The following is an 8,207-nucleotide window of genomic DNA, read 5'->3' as shown; positions in this document are numbered from 1 at the left end:
GTGTACGTGGACTTCCAAAAGGCATTTGAAACCACGGCGCACAACAGACTTGTCAGCAAAGTTATAGTTCATGGGATAAACGGGCAGTAGCAATACGGTAATGAAATTGGCTGTATGACGGGAAACAGAGAGTAGTGATTTATGGATGTTTTTCAGGCTGGAGGAAGGTTCGTAGTGTGGTTTCCCGGGGTCAGCATTGGGATCCTTGCTCTTCCTAATATATATTAATCACCTAGACCTTGGTGTACAGGGCTCAATTTTAAAATTTCGCAACAATACAAAACTTGAAAGCATTGTGAACTGTGAGGAGGATAGTGTAGAACTTCAAAAGGACATGGACATGTTGGTGGAATGGGCGGACAAGTGGCAGATGAAGTTCAATACGGAGAAATGTGAAGTGAATCATTTTGGTCGGAAGAACATGGAGAGACAATACAAAATAAAGGGTACAATTCTAAAGTGGGTGCAGTAGCAGAGGGGCCTGGGTGTATATGTGCATAAGTCATTGAAGGTTGCAGGACAGGTTGAGAGAGTAGTTAATAAAGCATACAGTATCCTAGGCTTTATTAATAAGGGCATAGAGTACAAGAGCAAAGAGCTCTTGTCGAATTTGTATAAGACACTAGTTCAGGCTCAGCTGGAGCATTGCAGGCAGTTCTGGGCGCCACACTTCAGGAAAGATGGGAAATTTAAATTATGCTGGGGGAAAAAGGGCACATAAAAAGAAATTCAAAAGCATTTTTGAGCTATTTATGGGAACCCAATGACAAAATCAAATAACTGAATGAATTTACAAAGGCAAAACACATAGTAAATAAGGAAATATGTATTTATAATTGGGAAAAGGATGACACAAATAGTGTGATTAAAAAGGTGACAACATTAAGTCAAGATGTACAGACAGGAAGTGAAGACAGACATAAGAGTTTTAAGATTGTATAGATTCTGTTTCTGTGAAATGACAGCGAGACCATTTCACTGTTTTTTTTAAAGTGTAGCTATGTCTGTTGCTATTGAGAAAAATCTCCTTTGTCTTGACTTGAGGGCCTGAATTATTTTTTCTATTCATTCTTGTGATATGGATGATGCTGGCAAAGCTGCATTTATTGTCTGTCGCTAGTTATCCTGAGAAGGTGGTGGTACCTCTCATTTGGAATGCCAGCCTGCACCTTGCACTTGTAGCCTTTGATGAAAGCTGACCCCCACCCCAAAGATGTTGATGGTGAAGGTCTTTGTGATTGTGGTGCCATTGAAGGCCAAAGGAAGACAGTTGCCACTTCTTAGTCTAAGTCTGGATGTTATCCAAATCCTGCTCTAGGTTGGGATGGGCTGCTTGCTGATCAGGGAGTTTTGAAAGGAGCTGGACACAGCAGAGTTGTCAGCAAACAGCCCTACCCCTGGCCTCATGATGGAGGGAAGCTCATTAATGAGACACATTGAGAAGGTTGGACCAAGGATACAGTTGTATCCTGGGCCTGAGATGATTGATTGTCCTCCAACAGCCATGACCTTTTGTGCCTTTTGTGTCAGATGCAACTCCAGTGACTGCAGGATTTTCCATTTGACCTCAATGATTTCATTTTTGCTGGGGTTCCTTGGTGCCATACTTGGGAAAATGCTGTCTTGATGTTGAGGGCAGATACCCTTGCCTCTCCTCCAGCATTTGGGTCTTGTGTCCATGGCTGGATCAAAGCTGTCATGAGGACTGGAGTTGAGTGAATTTGGTGAAAGCCAAACTAAGCATCAGTTAGCAGGTTATTGGTGGGTTGGTTTTGCTTGATGACGCTATTGATGTCTCTATCCATCACTTTACAGATGATTGGGAGGAAGCCAATAGGATAATAATTTTCCAGGTTATATTTATCCTGTTTTATTATGGATAGGCTATACCTGGGCGATCTCCTTCATTGTTAAGTAGATGCCTGTACTGTCACTGTATTAGAATAGCTTGTCTAGGGAAGTGCAAGCATTGTTTATGTATTATTGTCAAAATGCAGGACTTTGTAAACTGACCGCACCTTCTTACTTAAATAATGGTCTTTCCAGGATTTTCCTACTTTAAAAAAAATTAACCCTTTTTCTGTTCCTGCCTTTGCACTCTCTGATACACATTGAAGTACATGAATGAACAATAGTTCTCACCATTACAAAGTAAACAAGCTATGCAAAACAACAAGTGCAAAGTTTCACTTGTACTGCATGGCCACTGGGAGAAATTTGTTTCATTACTCCACCAGTCCACACTTGCTGCTGTCCCTCCAATCCTTCCCATCCACCCCATCAAATGTCATTGTTCCAGTCCCCTTGGCAGAACACCTCGTCCCCTTCCCACGGCACCTTCCCACGGCACCTTCCCCTGCAATCGCAGGAGGTGTATTTCCTGCCCTTTTACCTCCTCTCTCCTCACTATCCAAGGCCCCAAACACTCTTTTCAGGTGAAGCAGCAATTTACTTGTACTTCTTTCAATGTTGTAAACTGTATTTGCTGCTCACAATGTGGTCTCCTCTACATTGGGGAGACCAAACGCAGATTGGGTGTCCGCTTTGCAGAACACCTCTGCTCAGTCCAAAAACATGACACCGAGCTTCCTGTTGCTTGCCATTTCAACACCCACACCCCCCCCCCCCCCCCCCGCGCCACCCCCCTGCTCTCATGCCCACATATCTGTCCTGGGATTGCTGCAGTGTTCTACTGAACATCAACGCAAGCTTGAGGAACAACACTTCATTTACCAATTAGGCACGCTACAGCCTACCTGAGTTCAATAATTTCAGAGCATGTCTGGCCCCCCCCCCCCTTTTTTTAGTTTTACTTTGTATTTTTTATTTTTATTTCATTTTATTTTAGTTTGTTTCATCATTACACTTTTTTTTACCATGTGTCTGCCCACTGTTTTTTTTTACATTTTTTTTCATGTTTTTGCTTGTGGCTAGGGCTTTCATTATTCTGTCATTTAACACCCTCCCTGCACTAACACTTTGCAACTCACCACATCATTAACAACACTTTGTCTTTGCCTTTGTCAGTTATTCTCTGTGACCCTCTGTCCTATCAACACCTTCCCATTTGTTCTCTTTTGCCCCACCCCCACTTTATTTGCTTAAAACCTATTACATTTCTAATGTTTGCATGTTCTGATGAAAGGTCACTGACCTGAACCGTTAACTCTGCTTCTCTCTCCACAGATGCTGCCAGACCTGCTGAGTATTTCCAGCACTTTTTTGGTTTTATTTCAGATTTCCAGCAGCTGCAGTATTTTGCTTATATTTACCCTAGACAGTACACCAGTACCTTCCCTTCACTGTTCCCTCATATTTGACAAAGACTCCTATTATCGTGCTTCTCTCCTGCATTCCAGGAGTTCCACGGCACCCAGTGCTCCACAAATTGCTGCAGGAGCCAGTAACCCTGGTGCTAATTCAACCAATCCCTTAGACATAGCTCAATGGCCCATGCTCTATGCTCCCCACTCTCGATGCTTCCAGCCGCCAACTCCCCAAATGCCACCTCACTTCCCTCGTACTCTTGGATCCAATCATCATATTCAATCACTGCCAGAACCCAGAACTTCCACTATTCCCAAACCTTGGAGCCCTTCCCGTCCATCCTACTCTAACATGTTATGCTTCCCTATCACATACCAAATCGTCCCTCAACAACTTCACATTTATGTAATAAAATCCAACACAACCCCATTGCTCTGTAAACAAATATTCCATTTAAAGACTGCATCCCAGATTTCCTGCCTTATGACACACCCTTTGTTAGATACTCATCATCCTTACTCCGCACACAAACTGACACACTCAGATATAAAATTCTATATTTTTTATTTTACTTATTTATAAAATAATCCACACAAGTTATATGAATGTACAAACTATAGTAATACTTACTCAACACAAATTATATCACATAAAAATTGCATCATAAATAGATTTTTATTTTTTCTTATGTTTCACATTTGTTTTTACCACCCATTCCCTTCATTCATAAACCTCTAAAATGGCATAAAACCATCTACAGGTAGTGTATAATTGTTATCAGTTTTCAATTTATCTCATTTCAATTCCTATTTAATTTCTCTTGATCATTTATAAGATCTAAATAGCACCTTTTCAGAACCTCAAGGTGTCCCAAAATGCTTCACAACCAATGAAGTACTTTTGAACTGCAGTAACTGTTGATTTTATAGGCAAACATGGCAGCCAATTAGTGCACAGCAAGGTCCCATAAAGGTCAATGAGATGAATGACTAGTTAAACCGCTTTGCTTGTGTTGGTTGAAGGATGAATGCTGGTCAAAGCACAAAGTGAAACTCATAGATCTGGATTTTACCAGTGCACCGCAACTTGCGGAGGCATGCTTTGAAGTCGGCGGTCTGCCTGCATGCAGCGGCCACCGCTGAGCCCCCGCAATATTTTGCGCAGGGCTCCTTAGCCTCACAGTGATGCGCTGCCCCCCACCCCGCCATATTATGTGGGGAGAGGCGGGACATCTGGTGCCATGATAAACGTTGACTCAGCTGTGTATCAGGTGCTGGGACCCTATTTAAAGTGCCCCCGCACCTGCTTCCTGACAACTGTCAAAGAAATTCTTATCTCACTATTGAAGAGTGGGTGGGAGGGCAAATGCATGGCAGATGCAGTATAACGTGTATAAATGTGAGGTCATCCACTTTGGTTGTAAAAACAGAAAGGCAGATTATTATCTGAATGGGGATAGATTAGGAAAGGGCGAGGTACAACGAGACCTGGGTGTCCTTGTACACCAGTCGCTGAAAGCAAGCATTCAGGTGTAGCAAACAGTAAGGAAGGCGAATGGTATGTTGGCCTTCATTGCAAGAGGATTTGAGTACAGGAGCAAGGATGTCTTACTGCAGTTATACAGAGCCTTGGTGAGACCACATCTGGAGTATTGTGTGCAGTTTTGGTCTCCTTATCTGAGGAAGGATGTTCTTGCCATGGAGGGAGTGCAAAGAAGATTTACTAGGCTGATTCCTGGGATGGCAGGATTGTCGTATGAGGAGAGATTGGGTCGACCAGGCCTATATTCACTAGCGTTTAGAAGAATGAGAGGGGATCTCATAGAAACCTATAAAATTCTAACAGGACTAGACAGGCTAGATGCAGGGAGGATGTCCCCGTGGCTGGGGAGCCCAGAACCAGGGGTCACAGTCTCAGGATATGGGGTATGCCATTTAGAACCGAGATGCAGAGAAATTTCTTCACTCAGAGGGTGGTGAACCTGTGAAATTCTCTACCGCAGAAGGCAGTGGAGGCCAAATCATTAAATATATTCAAGAAGGAGATAGATATATTTCTTAATTGCAAAAAGATCAAGGGATATGGGGAGAGAGTTGGAACAGGGTACTGAATTAGACGATCAGCCATGATCTTTTTTGAATGGCAGAGCAGGCCCAAAGGGCCGAATGGCCTACTCCTGCTCCTATTTTCTATGTTTCTATGTTTCTAAAGCAGAAAGTTCTGGAGAAACTCAGCAGGTCTGGCAGCATCTGTGTAGAGAGAAGCAGAGTTAACTTTCAGATCTGTGACCTTGGTCACAGAAAGTTTCTCCAGCACTTTCTGCTTTGCTGCCACATACTTACTCTGCTTTGTCCCATTGTCCTGTGCAGTTAAGATCCTCTTCTTTCTCTCAAGTGTAACATTCCTTCTTGTGGGCTTGCTGCACCTAGGTAAATAATCTTAACTTTGCAAATACCAGGACGTGAGATTGAATTGTATCATAAAAAGCAAATACACAACAGAAATAAAAGCATAATTTAAGAATATCTACATTCTCTGGGCTTGTAATCACCTGACTGTGAAAAGCCGCAGACTAATATGCATTTGGAATCTGTATTCATTTCTCTGTTAACTGTTATGTGAAAAGACATGTAACTGTAATTAAAAGTACTTCTTAAAGAACTAGGAAAATATGTTTACATTCGAGCTACATTGCAAACCAAAAATATTACATCAATAATTATGACCAGCTGCTGCAGAAACAAAGTGTACGTGAACATGTGTCAATTTGTCATAGATGAAAAACCAGGACAATTGCACAGATTTCCTCACTAATCCTGCATGAGTTTTCAAACGTGCAAGAAAAACCTTGCAGCCAGAAGTTAGAGTAGTTACACTGTGGAATCACCTTTGCATTTCAAGGACTAAAGCAAAAACTGAAGATGGCCCTAGGGTGGCCCCACTGTTCAGCAATGCCTCCCTGCTCACTCTCCTCCAGGGTTGTGCGGGCAAGGCGGGAGGTCCTTTTCCCAGAGATGATAAGAGGCCATCCTGCTCAACCAAATCAGCCTGGCTGGAGGTGGCAGAGGTGGCTGTGGGGCCATCTGGCATCAAAGGGTCCAATGCCGGAAGATAATGAACAATCTTTCTCCCAGTCAGCCTGGGCCCTCTAGGCCTCTCGCGCACAGAGGACGACCGCCAAAGTCATCCACAGCCAAAGGGCAATCAGATCAGCAGCCTTCCGCCAGTCAGGCTGCTAGCGCAGAAGTGGCACCACGAAAGAACACCCGCAAGAATTTCCAAAAACCACCATGACACAAACGGGTCTGCATGGATGACACAACACTGTGAAAAGTTCAATCTCTAAATCTTCTTCACTAACTTCAGAACTGCCAATGTATGGAATAACATCATTGTCATGCCAGTATTACTAATGTATGTCTCCACGGATGCAGTAACATGGGCAATGGCTTAATCTGCTGCTGCCTCTAATGGTTTGAACAAAGATGCTGCAGATGTGGACTGCTGTACAGCAGGTGAGTGAGGATGCTGTGTGGCTTGCAGAGCTCGTGGTGGTTCCTATGGAGCAGAGACCCTTTGTCTGATTAAACCACTGCAATGCATCCCTAGCTCACTGCTCGCCCTGAAAGCGGAGCCTGGGTGCCCTCTGCCCTCCCAAGCGCCTTTCCCAGCATCCTCATAGTCCGAGGAGGATTCCTGCTGACCTCTCTCCTCATCATGCCAGGCCTGACCCGATTGGGTGCGTAGATGTGCAGAGCACAGCGAGCAGCAAAGAAAGGAGCTCCCCTTTGTACCTCGTACTGCAGGGCACCAACCGAACTATCTGGGCAGTGGGAGCGCATTTTCAGCATGCTGATTGCCTGCTCAAAGGTGGCTCTTGTAGCTCCATGGCTGGCATTGTGTCTCTCCTCTGTAGCAGTGGTGGGGTCTCTCTCACTGGTGTCAGGAGCCATGTCTGCAAGGGGTAGCCCTTGTCTCCAAGAAGCCATGCCTCCATCTGAGCCAGTTCAGTGAACAGCTGTGGCAGCTGGGACTGGCACAGGATCCAGGTGTCATGGCAGCTGCCTGAAAAGCGGGCACAGATTTGCATGAAGCGTCTCCGGTGATCACATACCAGCATACCTAGATTGAGATGAATCCCTGAATGGTTACATCTGCAGCTGGTGGTCTGGCGGGAGGCCAAATGGCCACATGGGTGCAGTCTATGACCCCTTGCACATTTGGTGATCTGGCAATGGTGCCGAAACATATGGCCCTCTGGGCCTAGCTGTTAGGGTCTGTCCTGAAATGGACATACTCACTGACCCTCTGTTACAGGGCATCGGTGACCTCCCAGATGCAATGGTGCATTGCTGACTGTGTGACCCCACAAAAGTCTTAAGTGGGCCCCTGAAATGGTGAAGAGTCACTGCCACAATGAGGACCGCAGGCATAGGATGTCCACCGACGCCCATGGGATGCAGATCATCGTTGAGCAGGGCACAGAGATGTGTCATCAGCGGACTGGAGGACAGCAAATGTGGTACCATTATTCAAGACGGGTAGCAGGGATAAACCAGGTAATTACAGGCCGGTGAGTCTAACATCAGTGGTAGGGAAACTATTTGAAAAAATTCTGATGGACAGGATTAATCTCCACTTGGAGAGACAGGGATGAATCAGGGATAGTCAGCATGGCTTTGTCAGGGGGAGATCATGTCTAACAAACTTGATTGAATTTTTTGAGGCGGTGACTAGATGTGTAGATGAGGGTAAAGTAGTTGATGTAGTCTACATAGACTTCAGTAAGGCTTTTGATAAGGTCCCAAATGGGAGATTGGTTCAGAAGGTAAGAGCCCATGGGATCCAGGACAATTTGGCAAATTGGATCCAAACTTTGGTTAGTTTCAGGAGGCAGAGGGTGATGGTCGAGGGTTGTTTTTGCGAGTGAAAGCCTGTGA

This window comes from Heterodontus francisci, chromosome 25 (assembly GCF_036365525.1).
Source record: "Heterodontus francisci isolate sHetFra1 chromosome 25, sHetFra1.hap1, whole genome shotgun sequence".
Classification (NCBI taxonomy): Eukaryota; Metazoa; Chordata; class Chondrichthyes; order Heterodontiformes; family Heterodontidae; genus Heterodontus; species Heterodontus francisci.
The sequence above is the reverse complement of the archived record's forward strand: the minus strand, read 5'-3'. Positions refer to the sequence as shown.